Source organism: Hetaerina americana, unplaced genomic scaffold (genome assembly GCF_022747635.1).
Source record: "Hetaerina americana unplaced genomic scaffold, ioHetAmer1.1.p SCAF_5, whole genome shotgun sequence".
Taxonomy (NCBI): Eukaryota; Metazoa; Arthropoda; class Insecta; order Odonata; family Calopterygidae; genus Hetaerina; species Hetaerina americana.
Window position 1 is genome coordinate 45,232,143 of NW_027287095.1, and position 15,870 is coordinate 45,248,012.

Sequence of the window (15,870 nt, forward strand, 5' to 3'; positions counted from 1 at the left end):
CTCGATTGAAAAAATTAATTCGGTTACGATTAGCGAAGAACTGAACTTAAGATGTGTAGTAAATCCTTCCTTTCTCTAAATTTTAAATATTTCTTCATATAAAGTCGAATTTTCTTTCCTCTTATTCACCCCTCCTTGGGTTCACCTGTTAAACATTTACACTTTCCACTCATTAGAAGACTTTGCTATGATTTTTGGTGTACATCTGATGCATTTAAATATCAGGTATAGATCTCTGCTAATATATGTCATTGTCGGGAAGGAAAATTTTATCGACCGAATCATTCATTTCCAGGGTTCAGTAAGAATCAAGAGTGAGCAAAGGTTTCATAAAAAAAATTATCCCTCACCACAGTCTATATTCCCATCTTTGCTTTAAAGATTCCTCATCTTCCCTACCTATCTACCTCTTCAAATTCCTTTTGGGTTTCCATCTTTTATTCCCTTTTACCTTTCTTTCATTTTAATGCCACCCTCCCAATTCGAATTCTAATTACTTCTCTTCCTCTCCTTTATTTCGGGTCGTATACTCATCTGACCTGCTTCATCCCTTCATCTAATTTATCTCATTATTTTCTTTCGCCCACAGCTTCTCTTTTTTATGTGTCACTTTTACGAGTAGGACGCCTTCCGTACTAAGCCATTCGGTCCGACGCATTCTTCGACTGGCTTTGAGTCCTAGCAACTTTAATTGAAACGTATCATTCTCCTGCTCCGGCATCGATTATTCCATAATGTTTTCTCACGTGTCGAACGACCCCAGGATTGTTAATTCAACCAGCTGGTGGAATTCCCCGGGTCCTCTTCTTCCATTGGCTTTAAATAGCCATAAGGACAACCCACGCTTTTCTATGAGGAGCATGGCAAAAAAATTCTTCGTTTAAAATTGGCTCTCCTAAATTGAATTTCCCATTTCAGACTAACTCCCCTGTTGGAAAAAAGTTTAAAAAAAATACTCAAATCGAACAGTACTTTACAGCTTTCCTTCCAATTCTGAAATGATTACTCAAAATCTTTAGTTACTTTTGATGAATTATCTGAGTAAATTTTGGGGACAGATATTCACTTATATTGTTGTGTATGAATCTGATATTTACCTTTGTTGCCAAGAATGCTATTAGGTAAGACAACCTTTTTATAAAGAGTATAAAAATGTTTAAATATAATTACAGTAATGTTAATCTTTCCATGTACCATATTAGCGAGAATCGTTCTATTGGTTGATGAAGTGATATCTAAAAGAATTAATTGCAGGATATGTATTATTATTTGGTAATCTACCGGTTAAGGTAGGTTTTTGTATGGACACAACTACCGAACTTTTGTGAATCCTAACAAAACACAATCCAGCAACCTAGTCTACATCAGGTCCCTCTTCATCTCTGAGTCTCATCTCTGAGAGAAATTCTTTAACATATGGTATAATTACGTTCAGTATAACACTCCAATGCATAAACATACTTGCCTGGTAGATAGTTGTTTGCGTAAGGACGAGATTTCAAATGTTAAAGGGTGTATCGTGTTACACTAAAGCTTTTCAGGCTACACTACAAACTTATTCATATATGTTAAATTTCGAATATTTTAAGGTGTGATGACTTCGTTTTATCTTGAAAGATTTTATATTAAAGATCCTTTGCGAAAAGGGAAAATGCGTTTGAAAAACGCCAAACACTCCTCGTAATATAATAGCTCGTCCTTTTTCTTCTGTGCTCTGTTAATAGAGGTGCGAAATATTAAACGTTTCTCCTGCTGTACATACATCTTTATTTGTCATGACAGATGCCAAAACGGTCTCCGAGATAACACCTTGGACTGATTGTCTTGAGTAAATGACGAAATTTGAGTGGGGCGGCTGATTGCTGGAAAGTATTGCTTTTAATTATTTATAGGAATGACTATCCGACTTAAAATCATTCTTATTGAGAGCGTGATTAAATAGCCTATAATGTATGTACATGTAATGTATCATAGGTTGTGCTTCATCAGCTCCATAAATTTAACTTGGCAGATGAATCAATGCCCTATTTCAGGTCGATTGATTCCTTCTCACCACGTTGACGTACTTTGAAAGATCATCTCTCAAATTCTTGACCAAAGTCCTTATTTCTCAACTCTCTTCTGTAGCATTTCACGAGCAAACATATGACAAAATGTTTGCGATCTCGTCAGCTTTCAGAGGGGAAGTCAATTCTTGAGTAAGGGCTTGAAAAGAGTAATGAGGAGATGGACGCCCTCGAATGAATATCACTCGCTGTTTCGCGAACGAATATCTATGCATCAATATGACTATACTATATACTACGAGGGTCATCCGGAAAGTAGTACCCGTTCGTGCCGCATGAAGTGCTGACGATGCGAGTAGCCGCTGGACGAGGTCAGATAGCTTCAGTGGCTTGTCTGCCTTCTCTGAGCCAAGTTGCGTGACGCTAGCATTGCCTGTGTTGTTTCTGTGATTGTTTACAATGTTTAAAAAAATTGAGAACGCCGCCAGTTGTGAAGTGAGGGCAGTGATTAAATTCCTCAATGCAAGAAACGTTCGCCCATGTGATATTCATCGCCAATTAAAGGAGGTGTATGGAGACAATGTAATGGACGAGTCGTCTGTTCGGCGGTGGTGTCGCAACTTCAACATGGGGAGGGGGAACACACACGACGATGAGCGTTCGGAGAGACCGTCTGTCATTACAGACCAACTGGTGAGCTCAGTTGACGAATTCGTGAGGAACGATCGGCGCGTCACAATTGATGACATCTGTGAGCATTTTCCCAATGTTTCTCGAACAATTGTTCATGAAATTGTTAAACACCATCTGCATTATGCAAAAATTTGTGCAAGATGGGTCCCTCGCGTATCTCAATGAGCTGGCGGCGAAGGACTATGCAGCAGGAATACAGAAACTTGTCACACGTTATGACAAATGCCTTAATTTGCTTGGAGATTATGTTGAGAAGTAGTTTAAAGTATCCTCTTTCAAATAAAATTTTTTATGTTTGTTAATATTTACTTTTGTGTCTTTATTTCACGAACGGGTACTACTTTCCGGATGACCCTCGTATATTGGCTATACCGTAGTTCTTTTTCCTTCCGGTCTTATAAATTTTGCGTTATTTTCTCCTCTGCATCGAGACTTTTCCAAATCACTCCCGGCTCTGAACCTCCAACTTCATACTTCCTCAGCTTCTGTTTTATGAGCCTCCTTTTAGACTTTCTCTCCATTTTTATTTTCTAAATGCCTCAATTGCTCCCTTGCCCACGGCAACTCTCATCTTTTTTCATTCCACATTCCCTCATTCCCTCAGGACGACCCTACTCCGCCGCTCTGTAACTCCAACATATGAATGCCATCCACCGTTCCCCACTATCTTGCCCGCGGACATTATACCTTCCGTTGGCTGTGAATTCACCCTCACGTTTGTATTCATGGTCTAACGAAAAATTCCGCTGTAACTCATGTCATAAAATTTTTCTTGCGTGCGACTTCATTCGCGGAACGAGAAAACTACTCGCAGTAGGAAAAATAGGACAGTAGTAGTCGCAAGTGAGAAAAAAATGTAATCAGCATTAATCGACACATTATATCAGTTTACCCAATATCCCCAATTTCATTCAACTACGTAGGTACCTCTAAAGAGCCCAAACAGATAATTCATTCATTAAGCGCCTATGGGCGTGGGTGAGTTTTCACTCTTCGGCGGGCAAGGTGATAATTCCCATTCCCGTAGACAGGGGACAGGGTATCCTCTTTTTTCATCAGCAGTTCCACGTGATCTCAAGATGTCTTTCTTGAATTTTTTCTAAGAATCTCACTTTAGAGTGAGCAAACGTGTAAAATGGTTGCCTTAAACGTTGCTAATTCTAAAACATTTGTTGAATACTAGAAATTTAATGTAAAATTCTCGTGTATGACCAGAAACGTGTTGAATTTTTCTCCAGTATTATATTAATTGTATTGTTTAACGCTGCATATTTAGTCGCTCAATATACTTCAATTTCCCTCAGAAACGAGCATTTTGGTAAGTTAATGGGGTGAATTCCCATAAGCTTCAATTTAAGTGTTTTTGATGAAAAGGGCTAATATTACAACTCTGAATATGACAGGATATTATTTTGAGAGAAATACTAAAATTCGATGCAATTGCAGCGCATTATGTATGCAGTGCATGAGCATTTACTGTCCTTTTCGTATTTACATGATTGTTTAGCGTTATGAAGAAGCGTATTTGTACATATTGAAATAACCAAAAGACATATTCAAATAGCTTTAATCTTTAGCATACAGTCATATTCCAAGTTTCTTGGATATCTAGGCTGGGACTTATTAAAAAAAATAATTACCGGCTAGTTTTTAGCCTCTTTCATAACAACTTGGTGTCATTCGCTGTATTTAATTATACTACTTAATTATGCTTACATTTCTTTGACTTTTATATGTGCCACTTATATTTTAGCTACCTTTTATTTTCCTTCCAATTACTTTGTACTTGATAAAAACTGCTTCAGGGTAAATAATTTCTAATTTTTATTTGGACTTTATATGTAGAAAAAATTTCACAAACCTCTTATCGAAACATTGTACCCAAGTTGCTCTTGTAATATATTATTATATAATATTTATTATATTTTCAATTTCAAAAATTGCTTCATTGTAAAATCAAGTCTACAAAATTGAAATAAATAACGCTCTTGTGATTGTTTATTCCGTGGGAATGAAAAGTTAGCCTATCTAACTGTTGTACCATAATATAGTAATTAAACATAAAATTTTGCACATATATATATATATATATATATATATATATATATATGGCTAGCTCGTTGGATAGAACGGAACCGCGCTTCTATGGTCATTCGTCCTTAAAGTATACCGACTGGTAACAGCCGTTATTCTCTCAAGAAATGATGCCTTTGCCTCCAGCCATTAACCCCGTTCCTCGCATTTAGCTCTTCATTTATTCCCTGCATCTCCCTACCTCTCCGTATAGTGAAGTCAAGATAGAATCAACGAAATAGATTGAATGTTCTCGCCGGGGCCCAGGGAAGAGACTTTTTCTCACTTCTGCCATCCTCCAACCCCACCCTATCTTATATTGCCCTCATCTTTCCCACTGCCTCGTGGATACTGCCGCCCACCCAGTTTTAGCCCCCTTCTGCATCCCTTTCAATAAATTTTCCTCTCTCTTACCGTGTCTCCAGTACTGCCTCCAATTGTTTTTTTCTAGAACTCCACACTCTGACGAGCAATTCTACAAAGCCAACAAAATCATACATGAATTTTTCATTTCAGCACGGTGATATTATATTTCACTCTGGTTTTCTTTCTAGCTTACCTTCTTTGAGTGTTGTGTTTAGGCGTGGAAGGCAATCAATATAATCGTAATGCACTCTTTTAAAGATATTCCATCGTATTCTCAACTTATTCCGGCCTTATTTCCAATGTACTCTCAAATAAATATTATGGCTTATTCTATATTATTACTTTATTTTGCTTCTACTTTGCTATTTTCCTGCTATACTAAATTTGTTTGTGGTAATACTAAAGAGGATTTTTCTTGGTTCATTCGACTACCATTTACGTACACTGGTATACTGTCAAATAGACTTTGACGATAAAGAAAGGAGATAAAAATATCGTTGGATAAAACAAGACAGCATCACGTCACTAATTCCATATCATTAGGTTACAAAAGTTCTATAATCCATTACGTAATATTTTCTAATTTCAAAGGAAGGGAACATGGTCGGTAATTACTTCTTTTGTGTGGTTTTTACGTTAATTACATGTCGTTGTGGTATCCTATTTCAGTTAGAAACATAGTCTCCATTATTATAGACAATATTCAGATTAACACCGTGAAACTACACAAAGTATTTATGATTATTAAGCATGATACCTTTATTACAACCCATCTTAAATTTCTATAATAATATCCGATTGAATGGAAATCTCCGTTAGTCTCTATTTGCAAATAGTAGTTTGATTCCTCCCATTTAGAGTTGTTTTCTTTCTATTTACTTTTGTTAATTCTATTCTTAAATATTATGCATTGATCTTACTGGCCTCGAGAGTCTTTCTATACCCTTCATTTCATTTCCCACTCGTTAATTTATTACACGGTACTCCAGTCCTATTTTCCGCTCTCTTACACAATGCTTCATTGGTTTCAAACCTGCATAGCTTACGTCTTTCCCATTATCAATGAAACTATGCACTCTCAATTTTGGAAGAAAATTGTAATTTTTTCATCCGTTCTCCTCTCTACCTCCACACTCCTCTCTCGGAGTTTTTATTCATTTCACATCAGCTAACAGTTATATCTGATTGCGTGCTACGGTCTAAAATCAGCAGTTCTGCATTTCATGTTCTGAGAGATTTGGCTTTAGTAGCATATAACTCGTTCAATCTGAATGTCTTAGGAATTTTTCGTTAAATTATGGCTTTAAATTGATGTATTACTGCTTTTTCTAGAAGACAAGCGAAAACTGCTGCCTTTTTTTCGGCGCCATTTTATCAAATACAAATTGAATGCTCTAATATCAATTTGTTTAGTGTTAAGACTAAGGCAAATAACTTTTTTTAAAATATATTAAAGCAATGAATTAGAAACAGCGTAGGTATTTTAATGAATAATTGATTAATACCAAAGCGAAATTAAGTTCCCCATGTCTTTGCTGTGGGTTATTGATAACCCTGAATGAAATATAGGTTAATCTTTTTATTCCTTCAAACGCCTTCAAAAATATCACGACACCTGAACCTCATTCCTTAATTACGTATCCTTTACCTTTTAGATTTAAATTTTTGCTTCGCACGCTGACCAATTGATATCTAATTGTCTGGCTGAATAATCAAGCATCATGCCTTCTCCAAAAAATTCACAATATATCTCCCTTTGGTCTTCCAGCTTCTGCAGCCTGATCTTTAGAAGATTAACGTTTCTTCTCTGGTAGTGTGGGAAATATCCTTTATCCCTTCATATTTCTCTACTTGCGATAAAAGATTTTGCTTGAAGCCGAAATAATTGAGCGTTGAAGGAAGAGCGAATTCCTCGTCCTTTCATTCGCCCCCCCCCCCTGCGATCCTCACCCATAACCTTTTGCGCACCACCTCTTCCGATGTCCCTCATTCCTTTCCACCTTCACACACCCATATGTCCCGCGTAGTTCCCGTCCCGATGTCCCCATTCTCCGTTCAGAACGCTTTCCTGCTGTGCTCCCGACATTTTCTCCCTCTGTCCTCCTTCACGTAATTTCTGCAACCTTTATTTTCCGTTTCATTGTTTCCAACCCCCACCAACCCCTTCCACCTAACCCTCTTCCAACCCCACCGAATCCGAAAATTGTTTTCCTACCCGCTCAATTTATTGTAATTTATTCCTACCACTCATTCTTCCCTCATCCGCTTTCCCCCTCCGCTCGAGTGGAGCCTCCCCAGTTGAGTGGGGCCGCGCCCCAAAATCTTCTCTCGGCCCACTCTCTCCTCCGACCTTTTCAAATTATCCTCGCGCTAATAATAAGTTCATTCTACTAACGCTAACATCCGTTGTCTTCTCTTGCATTTTTATCGTCTTTAACCAAGCTACTTTTTGTCTATTCTTTACTTTTTCTCCTGGCAAAAAGTGATCTATTGAAGAGCAATTACAGTAATTATGCTCTCAAATTTGATTATAATATGTATGTTTAGTCGTCATTTAAGTCACTCTCTTTGTTCTCTTTTAGAGCATGATAAAACTACATTCCTCGATGAGTAATATAAATTAAGGTGGTGTAGTTGATGAAGATCATTATTCAATTAGTGATACGTCCACATAATCGTATCCAGTTCGATTGAAATACTCTTATTTTAAATTATATGCAGAATATTGAATTATTCCGTAGGTTGTGTGTGAAATTGTCTTAGCCAGTGAAAAAACAAAATTGAATGTCTTGAAATGTGTCAAAATCTGTTAAGTTATTGGCTTAATAAATGAGGAAAAATTCTATTATCTTTCGGCAAAATTTTATTTTGTAATCATAATTATTAATGTTGCTATTGCGATTTAAATGCATTTTTCTGCGTTTAAACGTTAACATTACTCGTTTAAACGTTAGCATTACTCGTTTAAACGTTAGCATAACAGCTTAAATGTTCACAGTCGCTCGTGGTAATAGGATCAAGGAATAATCTGGTTAATTAAATTCACGGAGAGCATAAAATTTAACCGATTATTGGCGACATTGAAATTGGGTATTTTATATCACCATTCCATACCAAAAACCTTCTTTAATATTCTTTTTGAACACGGTTTATTATGTTTCGTAATTAATGTGCTGGAATTTTCTAATAGTTTTGGCAAACAAAAAGTTAAAAATTGTAATATCTCACGGTGAAATATATTTTAGGGTATATACGAATATCAAGTGCGTGGTTTTTACAATGGTTGATATAGTTATGAAACATTTATATATTTAACTTAATATTTTTCAGTGATAAACAGGCGTGCTACATAAGATGAATTAAGTTATATTTTTAGAAAACCTTCCCAGTTTTTTCTTGTAGAGTTCTTGACCTCAAATTTTATTATTAGCTGTTTTGATAATGTATATACTATCTTTCTCTTACCTTCCGATCCGATTTGATCTCCTCAATAAAGTTTGCAAGTGCTAAGGTAAGAAGAACCTACGTAAAAGTAATTTCATAAAACGAAGCTGTCATTATGCAAAACCAATGGCGCTATAAAAGAATGTATTCTAAAACGACGTCTAGTATGCTTCACCTGCCCCCGGCTAAAGCATGTAAGAACCTCTTCATGTGCGCAGAAACAGTTTATAAACGACGGCATGTGGCAACGAGGCCCGTGATGGAGGAAGTAATTAGTTTTTTTGTGGGTCAAAGGCAGCATACCGTAGGGCTTGCAGAGTATACTTTGGGATAAAACTTGCTACGTCAGGGCGAGATAATGGCCCTGAGCGCACGAAATTGTGGGCGTTATCCAGAGAAAAAATTGCGATGCACCGCCGAAAGGGTAAAATAACGAAGGCGTCCGAGTAGTTTCCGGGAGCTGCGCGTAAGCCAATAGGAGCCCAGTAAACGGCCAACCTGGTGTCGAGGGTTTGTGAGCGAGGGAAGGTCAAATCGAGAGCGGGGGTGATTTGGAGGGGAAGCGGTCAAAGGAGAAAGGATGGAGAGCCATGGCGTCCAAACAGGATATGCATCGAAATCAACCCCCGCATATTCAGGAGTAGAGGGATGAAAATGGGAGAGAAACAAAACCTTAGGCGGGAGGTGGAAGAGAAAGGTGTGAGGAGAGACTATTTTTACGATAGGAATCGATGGAGGAGAGTATTGTGCGGCATAAGGGATTTGTGTGTGCGTGGAGAATTTTGGGTTAAATACGGTGGAAATGTGGCGTTTATTACTGGAAAAGGTCGAGACGTGCTCTCATTCCTCCGTCCGGGGGGAATGATCCACGCGCAACTTTTGGTATGGAAGCCGAGAATTCAACGCTCCGATTCTGTTACAGGAGAGTGAAACACATCCGGCGTTACACTGATTGCGGCATCGGTGTTTCAAAAATGTGAACTCGCCAGACATAATTAATGAGTGTTTTTCGTAGAAATGTACTTTTTCTGTCCCACTAATTTTAATATTCTACCAGTCCATGACATTAGTTTTATGATACGTTAAGTTTCTGCGTGGAAGTTGGTGCGAATCATGTCTCAATACTTTTCCGTTTCCTCAATTTGAACGTTTCCTAATATATTTGTGTGTAAGTGTATGTGTGTATACATACACATATATATATATATATATATATTATATATATATATATATATATATATATATATATATATATATATATATTTATAGATGATTTCGTCGAAGTAACACGGAAGTGTTGAATAAACTTCGACAGCAACAAACATTATAAGAACACATAAAAAGAACACTCACGCGTTATTTCTAAATAATTTCGACGGAATTTAGCTCCGTCTTCATCGGAAGAAACAGAAGTACTGACGGCTGGAAAAGGAGTCGTGAGGGTTACGAGAGAAAGGGAAGCCACGGGAAGGGGAGAACGGGAGGTGGAGGGGGGTGAGAGGAATGGTTGAGGGAAGGGAAAGGGAGAGGAGAGGCTACAGGGGAGGGGAGATAGGGAAGGAGTGAGAGGGAGGAGGTGGAATTGGCACATAATCGGAAAAGAAAACAATCTGCTCACCACACCTATTGCAACATCCGAGACCCAGGTTTCAATTTACAAAGTCATAATCAAGACCCTGCAAGTCGAAACAAAGGCCACGCACACCAAAACTCATGCGGAAGAACAAAGTATTCACCTTTCCGATATGAATCGCTTCCACAAAGTGCCAATTCAGACCATTCTCATTAGTGAACGATGTTGAGACTCGGATGCTGTTTGGCCATACAGAGCCAATTGAATGCCATTTCAAGAGTTTTTAATTCTATAGGGACTTTTTGAGGAAGCAGTTTGATTTTTTGGTTACCAGATTTTCCTGGGAAGAAACAATAGTACTACTGTTTCTTTTGAGGAGGATGGAGTTAATTCCGTCTAAATTATTGAGAAATGACGTGGGAGCGTTCTTTTTATGTATTCGTATATTACGTATTTGTTGCTGTCCAAGTTTTTTATTCCACACTTCCGTATTACTTCGACGAAATTATATCCATACTAATATATATATATATATATATATATATATATATATATATATATATATATATATATATATATATATATATATATATATATATATATATATACAGGGTACGTCCGGAAAATAAGTGTACTTTTTCCCGCCGCTCCAGGCGCGCCCAGCACCGCTCTGACGGGCTGCGATTGGAGGGGGGTATGTTGGCAAGCGACGCTGAAAAAGGCAGTCGGCTCTGAGCTGTGGTGTAGTGAGGAGCTCTGTTAACGCGAACCTCCACGCTCGACCCACGTCACGGAACGCGATGCCGAAGTTTTTGGAGCAGCGTTATTCCATCAAATTTGCGGTAAAGCTTGGGAAATCGTCTACCGAAACTGTGGGTATGATTAACCAGGCTTACGGGGAGTCAGCCATGTCCAGAAACATGATCTTTCGGTGGCACAAGATGTTCGTGGAGGGCAAAGAAGAGATCGACGACGAACCACGGCCTGGACGCCCATCAACGACACTCACCGACGAAAATGTGCGAAAAGTTCGCGATGTACTGAACTCTGATCGCCGTCTTAGTGTTCGAATGATAGCAGAGCAGTGTAATGTGCCAAAAACAATAGTGCACGAGATTATTAGGGAGCAATTACAGATGCGAAAAATTTGTGCAAAGTTGGTGCCGAAAGTGCTCAGTGATGATCAAAGACTCAATTGTTTGGAAATCGCGACACAACTTGCGGATCACTGCAAAATTGATCTACATTTTTTAGAGAACGTTGTTTCGGGTGACGAGACGTGGATCTTTGAGTACGACCCGGAGTCGAAGAGACAAAGTGCGGAGTGGCACACCCCATCATCACCCCGTCAAAAGAAAGCTCGCATGAGCAAATCTCGGATCAAGGCGATGCTCATTGTCTTTTTTGACAAAAGGGGAGTCGTCCACTACGAATTTGTACCTGAACGACAAACTGTAAATGCTGCATTTTACGTCCAAGTGCTCGACAGGCTTCGAAAACGAGTCGCCCGCGTCCGGCCAGCGATCAAAAACATCTGTCGGCTGCATCACGACAATGCGCCGTCTCACACCGCGCTTGTCGTGTCGGACTTCTTGGCCAAGCACGGCGTGGCAACGCTGCCGCACCCGCCCTGCAGGGCTTGGCACCACCGGACTTCTTTCTGTTCCCGAAGATAAAGAGGAGTTTGATAGGAACGCGATACGGGACTTTGGACGCCGTCAAAGAGGCCGTGACGACGTGTCTTCGAGAGGTTCCCGATGATGCCTTCGCGGGAGCGTTCTAGGAATGGGAGCTCGGAGGGAGGTGGGAAGGTTCCAGGAATGGGAGCTGGGAGGATTTTTCCTGAGCTCAGTACACTTATTTTCCGGACGAACCCTGTATATATGCATTTATAGTTTTTTGTATGTATACATATATCTACATTCATATAGATATATAATGCTTGTATATTTATATCATCATTAGTATTTCAACCATATGAGAGGTAAACAGCAGCCCTCAATTCTTCTGAGTACTCAGTGCTGATTTCTTAGACACTTGATAACTTTTCTGTATTATGGCATTATTGAAATATCTCATACATTAACTCTGGCCTTCCTGTCGTTTATTTTTGCATCGAGTAATTATTCTGTCAGAAGTAAATTACTTTCTGCGTAATTATTTACCTTGGTATTTTGCCAAAAATCTCCTGAAGGTATTTATTAAAAGAAAAATATGAATGCTTGCTTTCTGGCTTAAGATAAGCAATCTTCGCTTAATGCCGATGCGATATGAGATGTTACTTAATTAATTTATTATATTTAAAAAGAATAAAATGTAGAGAATTTTAAAAATTGTCATAATCAAATATTCACTCTAGTGAAATATGCCAGTTTGTAACATATAAGAAGATGTTTAAAATTGTTACGGATATTTCACCTTTTAGGTTTTCGTCCCATATCCGAATTTCATGCTCCACAGCCTTTTTTAAAGGTCAATGCGCTATCCGTTTCAGGGAACGTAGGGGTTATTCTCGCCGCTGTTTAGCTAAAGTCAAAAAATTGTTGGTATAGATGGAAGACTATGGATCGATTAGCTGTTGACAGAGATTGATAGTTTGATCCCCTTCTCCACCTGACCGCCTTTATGAGGATGAAATATTTGGTGGGCTGAAGGGGCGGAGATGTAGTTGATTGCCTAAGGAAGCAATAGAAGGTTCGGTATCATGGGTTATGTGAAGATGGGAAATTTTTCTCTCAAGCACATTCGGGACGGAAGAATCCACCTGGTCAAAGAGATCATTTAGTTAATTTGAATACATTTTTACGCATATTTTTATCGGTATGACGTAGTAGCTGTTTTTTCATTTTAATTTTTTATTGCCCTATTCTTTTCGCAGAAGGAATTCCGTCGATTTTTATTCCAAGAATTTCTTTATTCCTTCTCCTGCAGAATACTGGACTTGTGCTGCTCACACCTCGTAAGGTCATCACTTAATGGTCGTATGGTTGGGCGTGACCTGTGGTCCAAGCCACCAAACTGTAAAACCTTTAGTCATTAATCCTTTTTTACTGCATTGCTGTTCAAAATTCGTTTCATTACAGCTTATTTAAAGTATTTTAGTTACTTAGGTTACTTAGTTTAGTTACTTAAGTTAGTTTAATTACTGTTTATTAATCAATAATGTAATATCGTAAATACTTTCATAATGAATTTTACATAATAGCTTGCCAAAAATTTCCTTCTTGTTTTTTTTAAATTTCATATTGTAAATGACTTGTGTAGAATTAATTGTTTTCATTAGATGTAAATGAAATTTATAATCCCCGAATATACATGTTACTGATTCAGTAGTAAAGCATTCTCATGTATTATCTTTTTATTGTTTCATCATCTTTCTTTTCACTTATTGTCAATTAGGTTCAATATATTCTTTTAAAGTTTAATACGCGTTATTTGGCAGTATTCTCCCATAAAGGAATCATAAGTTATCAATCAATAAGTTTAACATGTGATGATATGTGTAAACGGATTCATGGATTACGACTCTAAGCAGGTATAAATATCTTTATATGAATTTTGATCATAAATAATGAGGGTCATCAAACTATTTTCAAATAGTATCAATATATTCCTGAATACACTTGTGTAGTTTCAAATTCTCTACGTCTCATGATTAGTAATCATTAACAGCGTGTAAATATATTTCATGTAAATTTATTATTTTACCTAAGCCATTAATACACGTAATGAAAGCATTTTGCTCAAAATTGATCTTTCCTTGGGAACTTAAACTCTATCCACACATGATCGTTATAGCGTGTTTTTAGCTCGTAATTTTAAAAAAAGTATATATTGACCTATACCAAATCTCTCTTAGCAATTAATCATTTAATATGTATCAGCAGTCCCAAAAGGTTTCTTTAAATCAATAAGAGTTAACAGTAAATGCCCCCTTCCGACCATTTCATGTGTGCAGAAGCCACTTCTTTTTGCAAAATGTTAGTGATGATGACAAATAGTAGATTCAGAAAAATCGTATTCCTTAATTATGGAATTGTTAATTTTCATTTAATTTATTTATGATTCTTTTTTATATGAAATGGAGAAGGTTAGGAATGAGAGGTAAAGTGAGGAAAAGGAAAGGCATAGGTTTGGGATTTGGTTGGAATGGAGGAAGATAGAAAGCATGCGGAATTGGAGAGGGCCTTATTTTATCTTAGTATGCCAAATGTAATACGATTTATTAACTGCTAAAGCATCTTTATTAGACCATTGTGATCATGTTTCAATGTATGTGTGATAAGGTTAGATTATTTTAAAGGATTAAATGAAACTTCCTTCTTTTCTCCACCTTCGCACAATCTATTCGTTTGTCACTCGTTCCATAAATATGGATCTTATAAATATCCCGGTCGCTTCACGTTTCCATTGCTTCTATCTTCCTATCTTTCTGGGGTTATTTATGATCCAATTCCCCCAATTTTTTGAAAAAGTAAGATATAGACATTTAAATTAATCTAATGAACGCACTGTATTTCGCTGTGCAGTCGATGGAATATGTAGAATATAATGCACAACGCTGATGAATTGATGATGAACACTGGGAGCAAGTGGTGACGATGAAGGAACAAAGGCATGAACTATGGAGTATTATGAATTGAAATGAATGTATTTAGAAGAATAGCATATGAATATTGTGTCTCCTTTGGATGCGTAAGAGACTGAATTGAAATTAGGGACGTAAATAATTACGCCGTTGGATCCAAAAGTGGTGAAACAAGGTGATCTCTCTTACCATCGTAAGTTGTTTTCTCCCGCGAATGAATCGCTTCCGAGCATGGACAATTCTAGAAAGTGAAACTCCTCAGATGGAGGCAGGTCTTCAAAAACTCTCCCATTACATTTAATGGTTTTGGGCTGACCACATTAGTGGGCTCTCGTATTTTCTCATTGCTTTTTCCGCTGCTGGAAATTGCCTTTCAGATACATAGAATATTTGAATGGGCTTTAATCATCAACGTATTGATCTAGGGGTGGAATCATGGATGTTGTAATATTCCGTTTGGATATTAAATGAAGAAAACAATGTATTTTTCCACTGTTTATTTATTACCAGGTACCTAATGATGACGCCTAGGAGTTGAAACTAGTAGTACCAAAATAAAGAACAGTGGAAAAATACATTGTGTTCTTCATTTAATGAACATGAACTTCTACAAAGTTGAGCCAGAAACCATCGAATATGTCTGGTTGGATTTTGAAGAAGAAATAAGTTTACATCCGGTAGACCTCCTACGTATACAAACATTGATTTAGTCTTCAATTTAAGTACTATTAATCATCGCTCTTCCATCGTCTTGTGAACCAATTGCCATGAAATTTATCAATGATAGGTATTAAATAATTTTTAGGAAAATATTCTACCGAGACTGGAAACAATTCATGGCATCCAACCTTCGTAAATGCGAAAAAGAATCAATCGTCAGATAATATAGAGAAGTGGTCGGATACGATGGAGAAATTTTGTGTATTTTCTTTGAAAGGAACCAAACTGATATTTTTATGAGATATTGTCTTCTTTTAATAGAATCTTAGGTAATGAAATGGAGTTACAAATAAGTATGAAACGAGACAAAATTTCTCTTCATCTTTTATTATGATCATCACAATTCCTTGCTAATTTTAAATTTTGTTTATCAAGGTATGTCGAAATTATAAACGTGAAATAAAATA

General features: G+C 37.3%; 1 protein-coding gene across 2 annotated transcripts in view; it reads left to right on the plus strand.

The window, feature by feature from the left end:
* Nucleotides 1–15,870, plus strand: part of LOC139694041 (Kv channel-interacting protein 4-like) — a 588,264-nt gene that overhangs the window by 442,746 nt on the left and 129,648 nt on the right. The gene's annotated exons all lie outside the window — the stretch shown is intronic.